This window comes from Narcine bancroftii, chromosome 3 (assembly GCF_036971445.1).
Source record: "Narcine bancroftii isolate sNarBan1 chromosome 3, sNarBan1.hap1, whole genome shotgun sequence".
Classification (NCBI taxonomy): Eukaryota; Metazoa; Chordata; class Chondrichthyes; order Torpediniformes; family Narcinidae; genus Narcine; species Narcine bancroftii.
In genome coordinates, this window is record NC_091471.1 from 213,703,023 (window position 1) to 213,726,400 (window position 23,378).

The 23,378-nt window shown below is 43.0% G+C and overlaps 2 protein-coding genes across 21 annotated transcripts in view; one reads left to right on the forward strand and one right to left on the reverse strand.

The window, feature by feature from the left end:
* LOC138758107 (calcium/calmodulin-dependent protein kinase type II subunit delta) overlaps window positions 1-23,378 on the reverse strand; it is a 461,931-nt gene that overhangs the window by 335,971 nt on the left and 102,582 nt on the right. The gene's annotated exons all lie outside the window — the stretch shown is intronic.
* LOC138758108 (uncharacterized) overlaps window positions 1-23,378 on the forward strand; it is a 69,852-nt gene that overhangs the window by 24,683 nt on the left and 21,791 nt on the right. Inside the window, exons 2-4 of one of the 6 annotated variants that reach the window (XM_069926566.1) lie at window positions 6,390-6,493; window positions 15,767-15,959; window positions 22,782-23,268. The gene's annotated coding sequence lies outside the window, so the exon portion shown is untranslated. Of the gene's footprint in view, window positions 1-6,389; window positions 6,494-15,766; window positions 15,960-16,040; window positions 16,255-22,781; window positions 23,269-23,378 lie in introns of those variants that run through there. The other 5 variants (XM_069926568.1, XM_069926567.1, XM_069926569.1 and 2 more) reach the window with 5 other exon arrangements.

Sequence of the window (23,378 nt, forward strand, 5' to 3'; positions counted from 1 at the left end):
TGTATATTGTAAGTGTTACTTCTAATTGAGCTTATTTATAAAAAGATGAACTGGACATGGGCTTGGTGATGGCATTAATTCATTGTATCTTTAGCTGGACTACCTCAGGGTTACTTTATTCAGAAATGTCAAAGGAATTGCACAAATAAAGGCATCACTGAAACCTGGACCAATAACCTTGTCCACATGACATTTTATTACTCCACTGCCACAAATTATTGTTCAATAAATTTATTGTCATTACTGAAACCTTAAGTCAATTTTTCACATAAAAGATATGACAGACCAAACCTTGATCGATCAGCTTCTTATTTTGGAGTAACATATGAGAACTTCGAACATAACAGAATGATAAGTGTAGTAGTTAGTGTAATGCTATTACAGCCTCAGGATCTTCGTGATGCCACCATCATCACCCTGTACAAAAACAAAGGCGAGAAATCAGACTGCTCAAACTACAGGGGAATCACGTTGCTCTCCATTGCAGGCAAAATCTTCGCTAGGATTCTACTAAATAGAATAATACCTAGTGTCGCCGAGAATATTCTCCCAGAATCACAGTGCGGCTTTCACGCAAACAGAGGAACTACTGACATGGTCTTTGCCCTCAGACAGCTCCAAGAAAAGTGCAGAGAACAAAACAAAGGACTCTACATCACCTTTGTTGACCTCACCAAAGCCTTCGACACCGTGAGCAGGAAAGGGCTTTGGCAAATACTAGAGCGCATCGGATGTCCCCCAAAGTTCCTCAACATGATTATCCAACTGCACGAAAACCAACAAAGTCGGGTCAGATACAGCAATGAGCTCTCTGAACACTTCTCCATTAACAATGGCGTGAAGCAAGGCTGTGTTCTCGCACCAACCCTCTTTTCAATCTTCTTCAGCATGATGCTGAACCAAGCCATGAAAGACCCCAACAACGAAGACGCTGTTTACATCCGGTACCGCACGGATGGCAGTCTCTTCAATCTGAGGCGCCTGCAAGCTCACACCAAGACACAAGAGAAACTTGTCCGTGAACTACTCTTTGCAGACGATGCCGCTTTAGTTGCCCATTCAGAGCCAGCTCTTCAGCGCTTGACGTCCTGCTTTGCGGAAACTGCCAAAATGTTTGGCCTGGAAGTCAGCCTGAAGAAAACTGAGGTCCTCCATCAGCCAGCTCCCCACCATGACTACCAGCCCCCCCACATCTCCATCGGGAACACAAAACTCATAACGGTCACCAGTTTACCTATCTCGGCTGCACCATTTCATCAGATGCAAGGATCGACAATGAGATAGACAACAGACTCGCCAAGGCAAATAGCGCCTTTGGAAGACTACACAAAAGAGTCTGGAAAAACAACCAACTGAAAAACCTCACAAAGATAAGCATATACAGAGCCGTTGTCATACCCACACTCCTGTTCGGCTCCGAATCATGGGTCCTCTACCGGCACCACCTACGGCTCCTAGAACGTTTCCACCAGCGTTGTCTCCGCTCCATCCTCAACATCCATTGGAGCGCTTTCATCCCTAACGTCGAAGTACTCGAGATGGCAGAGGTCGACAGCATTGAGTCCACGCTGCTGAAGATCCAGCTGCGCTGGATGGGTCACGTCTCCAGAATGGAGGACCATCGCCTTCCCAAGATCGTGTTATATGGCGAGCTCTTCACTGGCCACCGTGACAGAGGTGCACCAAAGAAAAGGTACAAGGACTGCCTAAAGAAATCTCTTGGTGCCTGCCACATTGACCACCGCCAGTGGGCTGATAACGCCTCAAACCGTGCATCTTGGCGCCTCACAGTTTGGCGGGCAGCAACCTCCTTTGAAGAAGACCGCAGAGCCCACCTCACTGACAAAAGGCAAAGGAGGAAAAACCCAACACCCAACCCCAACCAACCAATTTTCCCCTGCAACCGCTGCAACCGTGTCTGCCTGTCCCGCATCGGACTTGTCAGCCACAAACGAGCCTGCAGCTGACGTGGACTTTTTACCCCCTCCATAAATCTTCGTCCGCGAAGCCAAGCCAAAGACAAAGAAAAGAAAACCAGCAACCGGGTTCAAATGTATCACTGTCTCTATGGATTTTGTACCTTCTCCTCATGACTTGTATGGGCTTCCTCGCACCCTTCAAAAATATTCAAGGGTTGGCATATTTAGGTGGCACAGGTTCATGGGCCAGAACAGCTATCGACACCCCCTCCATGCGGCCAACACAACGGCAATCCGGACTCATGAAGACAAGACAGTCCACTTCCAGATTGGCCAACGGAATTTCGCATGGAGGTTCACCGTCTCGTCCCTCCCAACTGCCATCCTGGGTGCAGACTTCTTCCTTGCACATGAGCTTCTGGTGGACATTCGAGATAGGCGCTTGGTGGACGCCCATACCTTCCAGGCCATTCGCCTCCGGCTCGGAACAACCGCAGATGGTCACAATCAGCACACCAGGAGATGAGTTCCAGCGAATCCTGGACGAGTTCCTGACACGGCTCAAGCCACAGTTCTCCGCTGCCTCGCTGCGCCACGGGGTGTTCCATCACATCCCTACCCAGGGCTCACCGTTTCACGCCAAGGCACGCTGGCTTCCGCCTGACAAGATCCAGGTAGTGAAGGAGGAGTTTTTGCACCTGTTGGAGCTGGGGATCATTCGGCGGTCCGACAGCCTGTGGGCCTTGCCGCTCCACCTGGTCCCAAAAGCCTCTGGTGGCTGGTGTCCCTGCGGATACTATCGATGGCTCAACAAGGCAATCGTTCCTGACTGTTACCCCATCCCTCACATCTAAGACTTCACAGCCAACCTGCACAGTGCGAGGGTTTTCTCCAAGGTTGACCTGGTGCACGGATATCACCAGATCCCGGTGCACCCTGAGGACATACCCAAGACGACCATCATCACCCCCTTTGGCTTGTTTGAATTCCTGCGCATGCCATTCGGGCTAAAGAACGCTGCTCAGAGCTTCCAGCAACTCATGGACTCTGTGGGCAGGGACTTGGATTTCGTCTTTATTTATTTGGACGACATCCTCATCGCCAGCAAGGACCGGGCGCAACACAAGGCTCACCTACATGCCCTTTTCTCCTGGCTGGCCGACTTCGTCCTTACCATCAACCCGGCCAAGTGCCATTTTGAGAAAGAGTCCATGCAGTTCCTAGGCCATACCATAACGGCCGAAGGAGCCACGCCCGCTGCTGCGAAGGTCACTGATATCAGGAAGTTTCCATGCCCAGACAACCTCAAGGGGCTGTAGGAGTTTGCGGGTATGATCAACTATTACAACCGCTTCATCCCGGGAGCTGCGTGCATCATCCAGCCGCTATTCGCCCTCATCGCGGACAAACACAAGACTCTCACTTGGAACCCAGAAGCTTGCGCCACATTCGATGCCACCAAGGATGCCCTCGCCAAGGCCACCATGCTCGCTCACCCGCACACCGACCTGCATATGGCACTCTCTGTGGATGCCTCTGCCACAGCCGTTGGTACCGGCCTGGAGCAGCAGGTGAATGGGCATTGGAAGCCGTTGGCATTCTTCAGCCGCCTGCTCTGCCCGCCGGAACGCAAGTATAGTGCCTTCAACCGTGAGTTACTGGGCATGTAACTGGCGGTGCAGCATTTCCGCTATTTTTTGGAGGGGAGGACTTTTATGATCTTCACCGACCACAAACCCCTCACCCAGGCACTTGCGATGGCGAAGGATCCCTGGTCGGCCCGCCAGCAGCATCACCTCTCCTTCATGTCGGAGTTTACCACCGATATTTGGCACAAGACGGGGCAGGACAGTGTGGTTGCCGATGCACTCTCGCGACTGGCCAACTGCGCGCTGACGCCCGGCCTCGACTTCGACCAGCTCACCTGGGACCAGGAATCTGATGAGGGGACGAGGGCCTTCAAGACCACCATCACAGGGCTGTGGTTCCGAGACCTCCCGACTCCGAGCAGTGAAGTCACCATCCTGTGCGATATCTTCTTAGGCACCCCGCGGCCAGTGGTTCCCCAGCATGGCATAGGCAGGTCTTCCATCACATCCATGACCTTTCACATCCGGATGGTGGCAGAACGGTTCGTGTGGCATGGGCTGCGGAAGCAGATCACGGGCTGGGCCAGAACATGCACCCATTGCCAGACTTCCAAGGTGCACAGGCACACCAAGGCGCCCGTACAGGAGTTCGAGCACGTCCGGGAACTGTTCAGCCACATTCACGTGGACATTGTCAGACCCTTACCCGTTTCAGAGGGCAGCCATTACCTGTTTACAGTGGTGGACCGCACCACTCGCTGGCCCGAGGTGATCCCGATGCCAAACGCCTCTTGCTTCCGAGCACTGTTGAATGGTTGGGTCGCGCGGTTTGGCGTTCCGGCTCACCTTACCAGCAATCGGGGCACCCAGTTCACATCTGCACTCTGGGCACAGCTCGCCAACAGGTTGGGGATCCAGCTACACCGCACCACGGCCTACCACCTGCAGGCCAATAGACTAGTCGAAAGTCTGCACTGCCACCTTAAGTCAGCGCTCATGGCCGCCTCACCGGTCCCAACTGGGCGGACGAACTGCCTTGGGTGCTCCTGGGCATCCGCTCCACTCCCAAGAAAGATCTGCAGGCGTCGTCAGCTGAGCTGGTCTACGGTGCGCCGCTAGCACTACCTGGTGAGTTCGTCAACGCACCTCAATCCCCAGTGGTCACCGCACAAACTACTTCCTCACCTCAGGGAATGCTTGGACTTGTTCGAACCCCCACTGCCATCCAGGCATGGCACCTGCCTGCCTCACGTTCCCGGCGAACTGTTTTCCACGGAGTACATTTTCGTTCGGCGGGGCCAGACCGTGACACCTCTGCAGCGACTGTACAAGGGGCCGTACAGGGTTGTACAGCGTTACAGCTCAATGTTCACACTGGACATTGGCGGGAGGTGGGAGCTATTTACCATGGACAGGCTGAAGCCAGTACACCTCGATCCCACCAAGCCTGTGGTCATTGCCCAGCCCAAGAAGCGAGGCCGCCCAGCGAAAAAGGATATTGTCGCCAGTTCTGGGGGGGTGGGGGGGGGGCTGAGTGGCGGCTCACCACAAGGCAGGTGAATCGGCCCCACTTGTAAGCCACGCGGCAGGGCAGCCGGCCAAAATGGCATAGTTGGGGATTTCCCTTTCTTCCAGCACGGGGCTCAGAAACCCACTCTGGGGGACCACGTGACGCCCGGGTGACATCAGTGCCCTCCAGAGCGGTTCTCAGCCAGGTCCAGGCTGGGAGTATAAGTGCAGCCCAGCAGCCTGCAATAAACTAGTCTGCTCACTTAGCTCAACCCGTCTGGTTGTGTGTATGTGTTATTGAAGGAGCAGTGTAGCTGCCACTACAAGCTCTTGATTAAATGGCAGAGCATATCCAACAGTCCAATATGGCTTACTGCTGCTCTTGTATCTTGTGAAATAAAATTAAAGCCCTCGACTAACAAAAAGGAAAATGATTTACAATCCTTTCCATAAAATAAATCAATAAATAAGCAATATGAACAGAAACATAATTTTACATGAAGAATTACCAACGAGTTAGGACTGGAGAACATCTTTATTTCAACGTTTCTTTCTGTTTTGAAATGTCTATCTGCGATATACATTGTACACGTTTTACTTTTTTGCTTCACAAAATGAGAAATTGATTTACAATACAGGCAGTCCCTGGGTTAAATACAATTCTGTTACCGAGGTCTGTCTAACTCAAATTTGTATTTTAGTCAAAACAAGCACATATGGTCCTTATGTCAGTTAAGCAAATGTTTATCTTACTATATAGCCCATTTAGTGCATATTTTACCTTTCAATGTGTATAAAACACTTCCCAACACTAAAACATCTTAAACATAATAATACAACATAATGAAGTACTGTTCATAAGAAAATCTAAGATTGATCTCGAAGCAAAACAGATTAGAGTTCTATAGCCAGTCTTTGTTGCCCATATCTATGTCTTAATGTAAAAATAATAAATCTCATCAGTTTTATTGGCAATTCAGTACCCATTTCATATATCATTAAGTGCTGGAAGCTACTGTATAAAGGACTACTTTGGCAGGGGGTGGGGGGAGGGAGTATATTATGGATCGTATTCTGTTTAGTATTCCCTATAGTTTTTTTTTAATCCAAAGTTCAAACAGGAGACATGAACCCTTGGAAGTTACTGGATGGCAGCCCGTATTCTCAAGATGGCACAATGGTAGCAGAAGGAAACTAAGAGGAAAACATTCAAAATTCGAGACATCAGCAAATGCAATCACTGAGTTTTAACAATGCTAGTTTTGAGTACACGTTTTTTTTTCCTCTCATAAAGGTGCTAGCTACCAAAATTAGTTTTATTTGGCTGATTTACAACATGGAAAACTGAAGCCAATATTTTCATCTGATTCAGAATATATCCAGTCCAGTGGTGGCTGCTCCTGCGTGGCGAACGGGGTGACAGGGGAAATCGCATCAGGGCGGCGAACAAGGTGGCAGCCAGGCCACATCAGAGAGGTGAGCAGTGTGGTGGGTGATCATGTTGGAGCAAGCGGGGGTGGGGACCATGTCGCAGCAAGCGGGGGAAGACGCCACTTTTGAATTTAAATTATAATTTAAACTATTCTCGACCACGCCTGAACCGGAAGTTGACACCATTCTACTTCCAATCAGCTTGCCAGCTCGTAATTATGAGTTGTTCTTAAATCAGACATCTTCAACTTGGGGACTGCCTGTACTTTAATAGGTTAAGCATTCATGGGATCCTATTTCTTCTGTGCAGTAATTACAGGATGTTAGAATCACAATATAAGAAATTGCTTCTCTTCCTGTACAATTGGAATAAATGGTACATCGAGTGCACACCAAAATAATGGGAAAGGCCACTTAGGATCAATTAGGATCCATCTTGCTTGCAATTAATTACCAGCATAGACATCTGCTGATCAGTACATAATAAATTTCAACCATCCTTCAGAGCGAATTAAAAAGAACCATGTTCAACATGATCATAAATTATTCCTTCATGTCATATCAAATCCTTAAAAGCCACATATTATGCCAAGTTTGTCAATTTATTCTTACTGCTGCACCCCAAAATGCACTTTAGTCCACTTATTCTTTTGTAAGATCACTATTGAAATAATAATCTTCTGGGAAGTTCAACATTAACCCCCCTCTGGCATTTTAATCACCTACAACAGAAACTCATAACTATGACCTCAACTACACAGAAATATAATGGACTGTCATCCATTGATTAAAATTAACAGAAAGTACTACATTTTCATAAAGTCCTAGCAGTTACTTACATTATATATTAGCCATTGTTGGAGGTCAAAAGTTCCATCTGAGTGCAGAAGGCGACAAACTCATATGACAAAGAGCCACGGCTAAAGAAATCTACAGGTATTCCTCAATTTCCAAAGTAAGCAAGTTATGTCCACCCGCACATATGACCAACTTTTTTAAAAAGTCTTTATTAAAACAACCGTACAAGTACATATTTTGTATTAAAAGTAATGATTTCAGAGGTCCCCGCTCCCAGCAGCAGCCTGATGCCCGAGTCCAATGACTATTATACCCATACAACAATTACAGCACAGAAACAGACCAACTTGGCCCTTCTAATCCATGCCAAACATTTTCTCCCACATAACTCCAGTGACCTACATTATATATTAGAAGTTCATATGAGGATTATGGAGTATCATATGTTCACATTCTTCATTAAAGATGTAGTTGTTAAAAAATAATTTTAAAAATGTCCTTATGGTCTCGTTTAATTTTGTATGGTGGGCGAACCCGATTTACGACCAATCTGAGTCGCAATCAATCGTCAGTCCCAATTACAGTCATCTATCTGCATTGCAATTCTGTCACCTGACTAAATGCTAGAAACCTCCAAAATGGCAATAATTTGTTAGAAGAACATTCTGTAATTCCTTCTGTTCTCAGGGCAGTGGCCATTCTGGACCAAGGGGGAAGAGATGCCCTTTATCACTTTTAGTAAAAAGTGCCCAAACTCAAACTCAAAGTAACATAGAGCAAATAACTCCATGTTTTAAAGTTTAGAAGGGCTGAAAAGTAAGATTGTAATAGCACTTGTAGTTATTGATTTTTAAACACTTAGATTTTAAAAAAGGCTTGTATTAATGCTGGGCTTTCAAAAATTCAAAATATTACAATCAAAGAAGTACTCTTGACAATTAATTCCCATTGTAATATGGGAAACATTGCAGACAATGTGTTCTTCAATTCCCCCTTCAACAGCAATGCATATATGGCCCCAATCTTTGGTGGCCATCAGGAAGATCTCTTCCTCCCATTTTTCTGAAATGGCTCCATAAGATTTTATGAGAACAAGTACAAGCTGGAGAGATTCAATGGGTCGTCAGTCAATGTTTCACCTCAGGACTCCAAGACATTATGATTAGTGTTTCATGTCAGGACCCTTTCTGCTTCTCTTTGTTCACTTCAGGTTCCAGCATTAGCAGTTCCCGTGTTTCCTGTGAAATTTTGAGTTCACCTATATAGATTTTGGTGGGGGGGGGGGGGGGGAGAGTGGAGGGTGGGTCCAGTGCAGTGTCTCATTTAGCATCAAACAATTCCAACAATGCATCATTCCCTCAGTACTGCAGTGAGTTTCAATCTATCTTGTGTGGGAAGCTGTGGAGAGTAACTTAAACCCATAAATCTGGCCAAACAGAACTCACAATTGGTCTTCCAGCAAGAAAGAACCACCCACTGTCACAGTGACATCCAGCCGGCCCAAGTGGGTCGAAACTTTCTCCTGTTAAACATGAAGAAGAAAACTATCTCCTCTTGTTACACAAGCTGTCCAAGCCATCTTGCCAAGTTAAGACAGCCTGCAAATTGAACAATATTAGATGAACACATAGTACCACTCTTCATCATAAACAAGTCTGAGATCACTGCTTGTTGGAAAGTAAAAGAAGATTTTGGTAAACATTTAGGTAGTGGGAAAAGGGGCTCATCTTGGCATTTCTGATTCCACAATAGGAACCACTTTCAGAACAGAAAAGGATTATTAGATTGTACTTGGTGTTGTCCACTAATGTATGTGTTACTTGGACAGGGTGAACATGTAGAAGAACTGGGGAAAGAGTCAAAAGTAAAAATTTAACTGAAAATATTAACAAGTTATCACAATTCTATTACAGTACCAGCAACCTAGGTTTGAATCTTACACTGTCTGTAAGGAGTTTGTACGTTCTCCCTGTGTCTACATGGGTTTCCTTTGGGTGCTCCAGTTTTCTCCCACCCTTCAAAATCATGGGGATTTTAGGTTAATTTGTCTATTTGGTGGGCATTTGGGCTCAAGCCTGAAACGTTAGATATGTATCTTCATCTTTGCTATATAAAGTACACTGTTTGACCTACTGAGTTTCTCCAGCATTGTGTTTTACAAAAAAAAGGGGTGGCAGGCAAAAGAGCAAAGAATCACAGAGGGATTGGTCCTTGCGGAAGGCGGAGAGGAGGATATGTTGGATGAGGAGGCTGGTGAGGACAAGAGGAACCCTGTCCTTGTTGCGTGTGGGGGCGGAGGGGGCCAGGGCAGATGTGTGGTTAATGGAGGATATGCGGGTGATTGCGGAGACAAAGGAGGACATCTATGATGATCTGATCTCTGATTACCCCCTCCCTCTGCACCATTTGGGGCTATGTGAAGCAACATTTTAATAGTGAATCTGCAGGGGTCATCTAGTGCTCCCACTGTGGTCTCCTCTACATCAGAGGGGCTGGACGCAGACTGGGAGACCACTTCATTGAGCTATTCAGCTCTGCCCACTGCAATCGCGTGGATCTCCCAGCGGCCACCCTTTATGATTCTCCATCCCATTCCCTTGTCAACATGTTTGTTCATGGTTTCATGTACTGCCAGCCTAAGACCACCTGTAAATTGGAGGAAAAATACATCTTCTGACTGGGCACCTTCTAACCTGATGGACTCAATATCGACTTCTCTGGCTTTTGTTAAAATCACCCCCTCCCCACCCCTTGATTCCATTACCATCTTTCCATTTCTTGTCTCCCTTTGCCCAGACATGATAAACTCTACCTAGTCCTTTATCACATCCATTTAACACCTTTTGTTGGTCTAGATTCCTCCCCCATTGTTTGAATTCTGAGACTTTCTGATAGTTTTGCTTCTACCTTTTGATTTTTCCTTGAAGGGCTCAGGCCAGAAATGTTGGCAAAATACAGGTATCTTTGTCTCCTTTGGATGCTGAATTGGCCATCTGAGTTCCTCCAGCATTTAGTTTTTACTATGATCACAATGTCTGCAGCCTATCATGTTTTTCTTGGAGGAATACTGACCAACAGACAAAAGCTATTTATTGGATAATAAGGGGAGAGGAGAGAAGAATATGAAACGAGACAGGGAAGAGAGAGACAGACATGGGGAAAGATGTAGAGGGAGAGAGTCTAACAGTAACTGGAGAAGTTGATGTTAATGCCATCCTGTTAGAGGGTTCCCTGATGGAACACTGAGGTATTTTTCCTTCAATTTGCAAGTGGTCTCAATGTGGCAGTGCACGAGACCTTGGACAGACATGTCAGCAGGAGAATGAGATTGGGATTGAAATGGGTGGCCACAGAGAGATCCATGCTATTCTGGCGAACACAGCCGAGATGCACCACGAAGTGATCTCCCAGTCTGTTTGCAGATTATCTGAAGTAAAACAGAGCAGATCCCTGTTGAACACCAGAAGTCACCATCCTCCATGCAGAATGTGCTTCATCCACTACCCTCTGTCTTCTGTGGGCAAGCCAATCCCAAATCCAGAAATAAATTTCCATGGATACCATGTCTCGAATTTGTCAATGAACATACCGCAGAAGACCTTGTCATACACCTTACTAAACTCCCTATACATCACATCCATCGCCCTACCATCAATTTCTTTTGTCATCTCCTCAAAATACTCAATTAGCCTAATGAGGCATGATCCTTCACAAAGTGATTCGGATTGGTCCAAATAAGACGATACCTCTCCAAATGCTCATAAACCCTCTCCCTAAGAATCCTCTCCAATAGCTTCCCCACCACTGACATAAAACTCACTGGTTTACAATTCCCAGAATTTTCCCTATTCTCTTTCTTGAACAAGGGAACTACATTTGCCATCCTCCAATCCTTTGATACCACTCCTGTGGCCAGGGAGGAAGCAAAGATTATAAATGTCCCTGCAATCTCTTCCCTCACTTCCTGTAGTTACCTGGGGTATTACCCATCCAGTCCAGGGGACTCATTTTTCCAAAGGCTTCCATTTTTCTCAATTTCTCTATGCTCCATCACATTTGCCTGCTCTGTGTTGACCTCACATTCAACAAGAACCCTCTCCCTGGTGAAATGAAACAAAGTAGTGAGGGCATATCCTACCTCTTCCACCTCCAGAAACATACCCCACTTTATTCCTGAGTAGTCCTATCATCACTCCAATCTTCCCTCTGTTCTCGTACGAGTGGAATTCTTTATGGTTTTCTACTTTCCAAAGCTTTGTCATCATTCCACCCCCCCCCAACCCCTTCATGCTTTCCCAAGTCCTTTCTTGTTCTTTCCGAACTACCTTGTGATTCTTTTGTTTCCCAAACTAGATGTATGCTTCCTTTTTCATCTCGACTCAGTGTTCCATATCTTGTCAACCATGGTTCCTTTAATGAAGAATGCTTTTCAAAGTTCACAGCCTCTGACATTTTGATCATGATCAACCACTCTGCCATCTTTTGCATAGTCAAATTTTAAAACCATCATTGTAAAACTTTCAGAGCTGGTAAAGCTATAGGAAGTAATAAAGGGCAAATACATATATACTCAGAGATCTTTCTAAAATAGATTCAGTTCTCATTCCTATGCTAATTTTACTGTCTCCCAAGAAGTTGTCTGTTGAATTTCTCCATTTTCCATCCAAATTCTGCCCTTCAGTATTCTGGCAATATTCAGATTTACCTCACCATACTACCTCCCATTGGATTGTCATTTAACTTAAATGAATGAATTTCAATTTCCACCAGCTAAATATTGGGCGAGGAAGAATTATCATTTAATCTTGCTACCATAATATTCCATTCCCAGGCTATCAATTCTATCCCTAAGTAAATCAGGAAATCCTGTAGACATTGTGGCTGAAGTAAAAAAAACAAAATGCTGGAGAAGCTCAGCAGGTCAAACAGTCTCCTTTATGTAGCAAAAGCAGAGATACAGAACTGACACTACGGGCTTGAGCCCTTCATCAAAGTATGAGAAAATTCCGGCAAGTGTCCAAACAAAAGAGTGGGGGTGGGGGGAGAGGGGGTTTGCCAAGGCAGGAGATAATAGGTGGAGAAAGGAGGGAGGGGACGGCAGTGATGAGGGGGAGGGTGGCATGGTAGGATTGAGTGGGTGAAAGAACTGGGAAGGACAGGAAAACAGGGAGGGCAAAGAAAAGGCAAACAGGTTTAATGGAGTAAAGTCCATGTTCATGCCATGTGGCTGGAGAGTGCCCAGACAGAAAATAAGGTATAGTACATTAGGTATTATTCACTGATTATCACTGTAGTCATGTAATTTTTAAAGTACAGTACATTTCCCCATATCCACAAAGCTTGGGACTGGACATTTTTCAGTTAACTGAATTTTTCAGGTAACCGAATAATGGCTTTAAGTAACATCAGGAGAATATTTGTATCAGTGGTTAAACAACAACAACAGAAGGCTTTTCAAACATGAAATGATGTTTAATTCTTTCCTAACAACAATGTGATCTCTGCTTACAACTTTTCACTGACATTGAAAGCACTATCTGCAGACCTTTTTGCCAATGTACAATACACAAGAGCTTAGTTGGATTCAAAATGGCGCTAACAGCATGTCAGAGCACCACATGAGCACGTCGGGTGAAAGATTTTTTCAACTTGTGGCATCACGTCACAAAAAAATTAATCGGATAATTGAACTTTTCGGTTAACCGAATTTCTGATATAGTGAAAATGTACTGTGGTAAAATTTATACACTGCCCACAAGAAAACGTTAATGTGCAGTCATTCAAAATAGTCAATCAATCTGAAGCATCCATTCACCGAATGGGAACCATATACTGCAGTTCTTAACCACTTTTAACCATATAAAAAATACAGCACGGAAACAGGCCATATGCCAATCCAATTTTTCCTTAAATAACAAAATTGACCCTGCCGTCACTACTTCTCCCAGAAACTCATTCCATACAACCATCGCTCTGAGTGAAGAAAGTTCCCCCTCATGTTACTTCTAAATTTTTGCCCCTTAACTCATGACCTCTTGTTTCAATCTCTCCTACTCAATGGATAAAAACCTATCCACATCAACTATATCTATCCCTCAATCTTAAAAACCTCTCTCAAATCCCCTCTCAACCTTTTACGATCCAAAGAATAAAGACTTAATTTGCTAAATCTTTCTTTGTTATCCAGGTAACATTTTCATACATCTTCTCTGCACTCTCTCTACCTTGTTAATATCGTTCCTATAATTTGGTGCAAGGATACTGGGGTGTATTAAAATACCAATAATAAATTCAGCTTTTTACCTTCAAAATAAATGAAAAATATCTTTCCAATTTTTATTTTTAATATATATATAGCTGTATGAAACCTATGAAAGAGACAAAAAGACAACATGTGTATAAAGCAAAAACTATTCTAATAATCTAACCCTTCTTTTGTGAAGCTGTGATTAAATATGTTTCATTAATGTAAGAAGGAGAACCAAACTGTAAAATGGGATCCAATAATCCTACAAATTCTAAAAATAACCAAGGAAAGGGCCCCATAAATTTGAAAAGTTACATTTCATTTCATTAGTAGAGCATCCAATTTTTTCCCGAGTCAAGCATGCCATCACATCAGATAACCATTGAGTATATGTACAAGGGACAACATCCTTCCATCTCATAAGTATAGCAATAAGAAGAGCAAAGGCAGCATGGGATTGTGTCCAGGTCAAATGTTATAAGCCGAGTGGATCCCAAAACCCTGCAGCAATAGAAATTCCACAAGACAAATGGTTACTTAAACAAAGGTTGCTTTTAATGAATTTAAACATGAAAACAGGATCAAAATTCAACTTATTACTATTAACTTTACCTTACCCACATCTAATTCTAAGCGCACACATATGTAATGTGTATATAAATTCAAAAAAAGTTACTTGATTCACAGTCCAATCTCACTTCTCACTCCTCCAAGTTCACTGGTTGCAGGAAATGCTTATACTGTGCACAGAATTTAACATTTATGAAGTTCACCAGGCTTTGGTGCTTGAAAGGTAAATGGTTACCACTCAGGAAGGTTCTTGTCGGTTTTCAGAGAGAGATTTGTTGCTCGTTGGACACCCACAACTGATCACTTTCAATCAGCCACTTCAGTGTCTTGCTGAAGAAACTTGCCCCATCAGGATTAGGAGCCAAATTAACATTAAAAGCTGAAGACAAGGTATGGAAGATGCTTTCCCAATAACTGGAAAGTGAGGAACATGACCAAAATATATGAAATAATGTCCCTTCCTCAGTCTTGCATCCATCACACTTTGACAAGAAATTAGAATAAAATTTAGCCAATGGAGAGAAAGCTCAATGTACTACTTTAAATTGTTGGGCACAGAGAGAAGATTAATTAATCAATTTCAAAATGGAATCCCATGTGGCATCAGAAATTTTTTGCTGAAAATCTTGCTCCCATTGTTTCTTAGTCTTGTCCAGCTCAAAAAACTGATAGCAACTTTTTGGCATTTGGTTTAAGATTATAAATCTTCTATCATCTATAATTCCAAACCTTGAGGGAATACCAAGGAATTAAAAAAGATTCTAAACTGTAAAATTTAAAAAAAAAAGTTTTATTTTAAATTTAGAAGGTAATTTTTCAAAAGAGGCCACATTTTGGTCAATAAAGAGATCTTGGAAATATTGGATACCAAACTCTGATCATTGACAAAAAAACAAAATCTTGCACTGAAGGTAGGAAAAAATAATTAACTAAAAGGGGACTAATTAATAAAAAATCTATGGCATCCATAATGTTTTCTAAATTGTAACCAAATACTCAATGTATGCTTAACAACAAAATTATCAGTTAATTTAGAAGTAGTAGGGTAATGGAGCTCCAACAATCGAAATGAGGGAATGTTTCTTGATAAAATCAATTTCCAAATTAATCCAATTAGTGACATCCTGTTTATCCTTAAAAATGAAAAGTCCACAACTAGTCAGTTGAAAGCAGGTCATGTAGCATCTGTGGAAAAAGACACCACCTGCCTTTGTAGAGATTTGGTCAGAACTGCTTAGCATTTCCAGTATTTTCCATTTTTATTTGAGATTTCCAATGTGTCATTGTTCTTCTAATATATGCACTAGTTATGTCAAGTGCTAGAAGAAATCAGTTCCACCTGCTTAAAACAATGTTATTGCCTGTTCTCAAGCAGAAATCATTGGTAAATGAGATGGCGAGAAGCAGATGAATTTCTACACTAGCAAGGTGTAAAGACATGAGCAGCATGAACAAGCACAAGATAACATAACTGGCTAAAGTCCCAGAGAAACAGATGTGTAATGACCTAACACAGTTGGTCATGGTAGTGTCTGCATCTTCAAATGTTCTTTCCCACTCAATACAGGGTCTCTTATAAAGATGCAAATCATAATAATTCTGCCTTTCAGGGCAGACTACATATTCACAAGAACATCTGGGCCAGCCATTCTCAACAGGAGCCACAGCACAAAAATCAAAATATTTTGTTTTTATGTTGTCAGTAGAAGTATGGAAGAAAACAACTAAGCTTGACTGCTTCACAGGAAAAGGGGGCCATAAACATTGAGCAGAGTTCTAAGGTTGAGAATGGCTGATCTAGGTAGACAGCCAGCAGCTCATCATAGAGATATTGATAAAGCCACTCCATCACCAAGGACTAAAGAGGTCATCTAAAGGCATTGAAATATTGATATGGTGAGTAACTAGACATTAGATTTCACACAAAGAAAGCTACTAAAGTATGATGGGTATGCATAAATTTAGTTCTCGTTTTAGATCTCATCAGAATAATAGCACCTCCAACAACTATGCTGCACCCTTTCTCGACTGGAGAAAGGCACCTACCGACAGTAGACTGCACAATGAAACCTGGAGGGAGGCTCCAAACCATGGATGGGGTGTGGTAGAATGGAGGTTCTGAATTTGCAACCAAGCCAGGAGGGAGGTTCTGAATTCTGAACAAAATAAATGCTGGCTGTCTACAAGTGAATGAGGCTAGCATTATAATGCTTCAGCTGATAATATAATCCAGATTACTAAAACCCAAGGTAGAGTTACTCTACATTGTTTCAATTTGAAATCTGAGAGCCCAGTGTCTTGAAACCAACTAAATAGATTAGAGTTAATTTAAATTTACTGAAGCCTGACATTTTACAAAAGGGAACAAGCATATAACCATTTACAGCACAGAACAGGCCAGTTCAGCCCTACTAGTCCATGCCGTAACAAATCCCCACCCTCCTAGTCCCACTGACCAGCACCCGGTCCATTCCCCTCCAGTCCTCTCCTATCCATGTAACTATCCAGTCTTTCCTTAAATGTAACCAATGATCCCGCCTCGACCATGTCTGTCGGAAGCTCATTCCACATCCCCACCACCCTTTGCATAAAGAAATTTCCCCTCATGTTCCCCTTATAATTTTCCCCCTTCAATCTTAAACCATGCCCTCTAGTTTGAATCTCCCCCACACTTAATTGAAAAAGCCTATCCACGTTTACTCTGTCTGTCCCTTTTAAAATCTTAAACACCTCCATCAAGTCCCCTCTCAATCTTCTACGCTCCAGAGAAAAAAGCCCCAGTCTGCACAACCTTTCCCTGTAACTCAAACCTTGAAATCCTGTCAACATTCTCGTGAACTTTCTCTGCACTCTCTCTATTTTGTTTATATCTTTCCTATAATTTGGTGACCAAAACTGTACATAGTACTCCAAATTTGGCCTCACCAATGCCTTGTACAATTTCATCATAACCTCCCTACTCTTGAATTCAATACTTCGATTTATGAAGGCCAACATTCCAAATGCCTTCTTCACCACACCATCTACCTGAGTATCAGCCTTGAGGGTACTATTTACCACAACTCCTAAATCCCTTTGTTGCTCTGCACATCTCAATAGCCTACCATTTAATGCATATGACCTATTTAGATTTGCCTTTCCAAAATGTAACACCTCACACTTATCTGTATTAAATTCCATCAGCCATTTCTCAGCCCACACCTCCAGCCTTCCTAAATCACCTTTTAATCTATGGTAATCTTCCTCACTGTCCACAACACCACCAATCTTTGTATCATCCGCAAACTTGCTTATCCAATTCTCCACCCCTACTTCCAGATCGTTAATATATATATAACAAACAATAGTGGACCGAGGACCGATCCCTGAGGAACTCCACTAGTCACCGGCCTCCAATTGGACAAACAATTTTCTACCACTACTCTCTGACACCTCCCATCCAACCATTGCTGAATCCATTTCACTACCTCCTCATTTATACCTAATGCCTCCACCTTTTTTTCCTAACCTCCTGTGGGGAACTTTGTCAAAAGCTTTACTAAAGTCTAAATAGACAACATCCACAGCTTTCCCTTCATCAACCTTTTTTGTAACCCCCTCGAAAAACTCAATTAGGTTTGTCAAGCATGATCTACCCCTGACAAAACCATGCTGATTACTCCCTATCAATCCCTGTACCTCCAAATATTTGTAAATACCATCCCTCAGAACACTTTCCATCAACTTGCCCACCACAGACGTCAGACTCACGGGCCTATAATTCCCAGGTTTGCATTTGGACCCTTTCTTAAACAGAGGAACCACATGCGCCACCCTCCAATCCTTTGGCACTACCCCCGTGGCCACTGACATCCTAAATATCTCTGTTAATGGCCCCACTATCTGTCCACTAGCCTCCCTGAGTGTCCTTGGGAATATTTTGTCCAGTCCCGGAGATTTATCCACCTTTATCTTTTTCATCAACAATCAAAAATGTTCACCTGAAATAATATCAAGATAACTGAAAAATGTCTTTTGACAACTGTCATTTAAGTTATAGTTCTGCTTGGAGTGTTTAAATTTAGTGCAAGCAATGCTCTCTAAATAACACGGTTTTGCACAGAGCTAAAGAACACCTTATGGCACTAATAACAAAATCAACTTTCATACACTTCCTCTATTTAAACCTGTACATACTGTCATAAATCATCATCTGTTTACACCTATGTCTAGTAATTTTAGGTGCACTTAACTATTTAAGTATTTATACAATTTATATCAATATTATACATTAATTTTGTGGTAAGTTTATTGATAAAAATCTACATTCTTTTGGCCTAAGTGCTTCCTCACTTCTGAGTAAAGTCCAGCATCTCACACGCCAGCATCTCACACGCCAGCATCTCACACGCCAGCATCTCACACGCCAGCATCTCACACGCCAGCATCTCACACGCCAGCATCTCACACGCCAGCATCTCACACGCCAGCATCTCACACGCCAGCATCTCACACGCCAGCATCTCACACGCCAGCATCTCACACGCCAGCATCTCACACGCCAGCATCTCACACGCCAGCATCTCACACGCCAGCATCTCACACGCCAGCATCTCACACGCCAGCATCTCACACGCCAGCATCTCACACGCCAGCATCTCACACGCCAGCATCTCACACGCCAGCATCTCACACGCCAGCATCTCACACGCCAGCATCTCACACGCCAGCATCTCACACGCCAGCATCTCACACGCCAGCATCTCACACGCCAGCATCTCACACGCCAGCATCTCACACGCCAGCATCTCACACGCCAGCATCTCACACGCCAGCATCTCACACGCCAGCATCTCACACGCCAGCATCTCACACGCCAGCATCTCACACGCCAGCATCTCACACGCCAGCATCTCACACGCCAGCATCTCACACGCCAGCATCTCACACGCCAGCATCTCACACGCCAGCATCTCACACGCCAGCATCTCACACGCCAGCATCTCACACGCCAGCATCTCACACGCCAGCATCTCACACGCCAGCATCTCACACGCCAGCATCTCACACGCCAGCATCTCACACGCCAGCATCTCACACGCCAGCATCTCACACGCCAGCATCTCACACGCCAGCATCTCACACGCCAGCATCTCACACGCCAGCATCTCACACGCCAGCATCTCACACGCCAGCATCTCACACGCCAGCATCTCACACGCCAGCATCTCACACGCCAGCATCTCACACGCCAGCATCTCACACGCCAGCATCTCACACGCCAGCATCTCACACGCCAGCATCTCACACGCCAGCATCTCACACGCCAGCATCTCACACGCCAGCATCTCACACGCCAGCATCTCACACGCCAGCATCTCACACGCCAGCATCTCACACGCCAGCATCTCACACGCCAGCATCTCACACGCCAGCATCTCACACGCCAGCATCTCACACGCCAGCATCTCAATCATTACTTCAAATAATAACAAACCATTCAAATTGTCTTATTATTTTTAAAGGAAATGCTTGAAGAAATTGGTCAACAATGTTGAAGCTTTTAATTTTTTTTATTTTATGCATAAAAACAAACTAGTACATTGTTCATATGGAATGCAAAACACAAGAAAGAAATTACACAAATCAACATATTACATGGCATCCAATAATATTACAAAAGTAAATATAATATACAAAGAAAAAAGCAACAAAAGAAAAAAAAATCAAACAAAAATCAGAATCAAAAGTTAATCAAAACCCATCCCACTAACAATGTTGCAATATCTTTCAACCACTGAGCATGAGCAGACGGGATGGCTTCCTTTCACCTGAATAGTATAGCACGTCTAGCCAAAAGAGAAGTAAAAGACAAGATACAAAATTTATTTGGAGTCAGCAAAAAATCATCTCTCCCATTGTACTGAAAAGAGCTACAAAGGATTCAGTTCTAACTTCATATCAAAGATTAAAGATAAAGTGTGGAAAACTTTCTTCCAGTACTTTGAGACTAGGACAGGACCAAAACATGTGAATCAAAGAGGCCTCATCGCTCTTGCATTTATTACAAGATCAATTTACTTCTGGATAGATATGATATAATTTGGCTTTTGAAATATGGGCCCTGTGCACAACTTTAAATTATAATAAACAATGGCAGGCACATAATGACATAATATTGACTAACCTCAAAAATTGAATCCCAAGTCTGTTCTGATATGAATAAATTTCAATCCCGGTCCCAAACATTTTTAATTTTAAGTATTGGGGCATAGCTTAGGTCAACCATTTCATCATAAATAAAGGATATTAAATCTTTGCACGAACCGGGACAGGCCACGTGATGATGGGGGGCTAGACTTGAATTCTCTATTCTTTCTGAAAATGTTTTAAAGAGTTAAGATGGTAAGATCGTGTAGAATCTAGACGTGTAATCTCGACCTCTCTGGCCAAACTTTTAAGAACCCGTTTGTAACTCTTTGTTTTCAGGTTTAAATTTTTTTAAACTTAGTTTAAAGTATCAAGGAATTGTTATGGTTATTAATGGTAAAAAGATTAAACCTCAAGTGCAGAAGAAACTACATTTTCGGAGTGTTGAAGATTTAGGGCTTAGGCAGCCTGCTGCAGTTTCAAGTTTGCTTTATTTCAAGCCTAAACAGAGATTGCCTGTGGGAGCTGATAAAATGACTACTACTTACCAGGAGAAGGACATCGCTGGAATTACCCGTTCTCAGAAGGAAGGTGTGTGGCCCCCGATGTGGATCCTGATTCTGGCAGCCTGCCGACTTTAACGGAGGGGACAGGCAAGAAGAAGACTCCATTGCTGGAAAAACTGCCTGTTGTTGAGATGCAGCAGGAGCTGCAGTTACCTGGTTCTGCCAGTACGCAAGAGAAAGCAGGGCTGGGCTTTTCTGAATTACAATGTAAACAGCTAAGCCTTATCATTCAGCCTATGCTGAATGAAATGTCTCAGAGGCTCAGTTTGGAACTGGATATAGTTAAAATACGTGTGGAAGCATCTTGTGAGGATTTTAAACAATTTCAGGCTGCTTTTATGAAATGTCAACAACAAGTGGCTTCTAATACAGGAAAAGTGTTGGAGGTGGAAAAATCCATTGAAGAATTGCGAGAACGTGAGAGGGAGTTAGAGAGGAAAGTAGATTATTTTGAGAATCAAAGTAGAAGGAATAATGTGAAGATTATTGGTTTGCCAGAAGGTATGGAAGAACAAGACCCTCTTCATTTTTTTTTAACCGGGGCAGGAAATTTTCTCTGGAGGCTTGGTATTGGAAAGAGCTCATAGAGCCTTAAGAAGAAATTCTCTGCCTGGTCAGTCACCGAGACCCGTGATAATTCGATGCTTGAATTATTTCGACAGAGAAACGATACTTCATTTAGCAGTGCAAAATGCGAGACAACGGCAAGCTCCATTAATGATTCAGAATAGTAGAGTTTTTTTCTACCCCGATTTGAGTCAAGAGGTTATTCAGCATCGGCGTCGATTTGATCCAGTTAAAGAAGTTTTGTGGCGTAAAGGCCATAAATCTACGTTTCGCTATCCGGCAGTGTTGAAGGTGTTCTGTGGAGACTTTTAATCTCGGTTTTTTGAGAATGAGCGTGAGGCAATGATTTTTGCTGATTTGTTGCCAGATGTAAGAGGACAAAGTCGTAGTCCACCATTATCTCCTAAAGAAAAATCTGGTTGCTCTGGAAATGGAAGAAATGGTAGAAATGGGAATGGAAAGAGTCCAACTTCTCTTGAAATTGAGTCACCGAGTCTGGAATCTCTTGGATGAATAGAATAACCTTTTTATTTTTACTTTCTTTTTATGTCCTTATGATATCTTGTTGTTAGTTTTTGTTTGGCTGGGGAAGGAGAGATTTGCTCTATGTTCTATTAGTCATCAGCCACAGGTGGGTGATCCACACCCAAGTTTTGTTTAGGGATTACTACCTTTTAGTAGTTTTTTTTGGGAGGGGTTTTTTTTTTCCTTTCTTTTTATTTTTTTTATTTTCATTTTTTTTAGATTTTAATTTGTGGTTTCTTTTTCTCCTATTGGAGGGCCTATTTACATTGATTTGAGTTTTTATATATTGATATTATTAGTTCTTAGTTATATTAGTAGTTATGTCAAAGTTTGTTACTTTTAATGTTCGAGGTTTAAATAGTCCGATTAAGCGTAAACGTATTTTGGCATATATTAAGAAAATGAAATAGTTTGCAACCTTTGAAAGGTCTGGGATTAGATAAATTTCAACTACTTTGTGGAAGGATATGAATATGATTGATATTAATAGGTGGCATCATGGGATAAAATATTGTTTAATAATGGAAAAAATTACATATGTTTCGCGTGATAATTATAATTTTTTTCTTCACAAGTGGTTGTTATATTCAGAATATTTACATTTTGATTTACATTGATTAGATTTTAATATGTATGCTTCATTTTTCTTTAATTTTTTTTTCTTTTTTTCATGGCTCTCCTTAGGAGAGTTGGCTGGGGGGGGGAGGTTCTTCTCTTTTTTTCTCTCTTTCTTTCTTTTATATAAAATATAAAATGTAATGTTCATGATGATTAGTTTATTGTTATATATGTTACTTATTACCTGTATCTTGAACGAATAAATAAAGTTTAAAAAAGAGTTAAGCCTGAACTGACTGCAATAAAATAGAAGCTATCAGAAGGTCTTCATAACAATAAACAATAAGAAAGACAAACTGATTTATTTTTCAAGAACTTGAACAAGAAAAAAGCTGATAAAGAAGAGAGGCCTACCTTGAAGAAGGATCCTGGAGCTCTCCAGCAGGCAAGTGCCCGAGGTGACAGACCTGGAGCTGGGGAGACCTAGGACATCGCTGTACAACGTCTCCTCGACAATGGTCGTCTGCCATGGATGTAGAAGTGACACTGCGCATGCGCGACTCCTCGTGCACATGCAAAGCTCAAAAGACAGGCAATTTTTAAAAGATCAAGAAGCCTCCAGCTCCAGTGATCAAGATGAGGAGCAGGAAGAAGAAGTGTATGTTGAACACAGAGTTTTGGCCAAAAAACAGGAGAAAATAAAGGAGTCTTGTATATCTACAACTGAAATGAAGAAATATATCGATTCTTTCCAGCAAACTTTGCTACAGTTAACAATGGAAGTTAAAAAATGTAATGAGAGTATAATTGAAAATAAGGGTTCTATGAAGAAGGTGGAGAGAATGCTGTCTCAAATGGAACCCCTTGGAAGCATGGTGAGGTCATTGTAGGCTGTGGGGGGGGGGGGGGAGGGGGTTGACAGAATCAAAAGAAGTGCTGTGCGTGTGTTGGAGCTGGGAAGTTTGCTCTC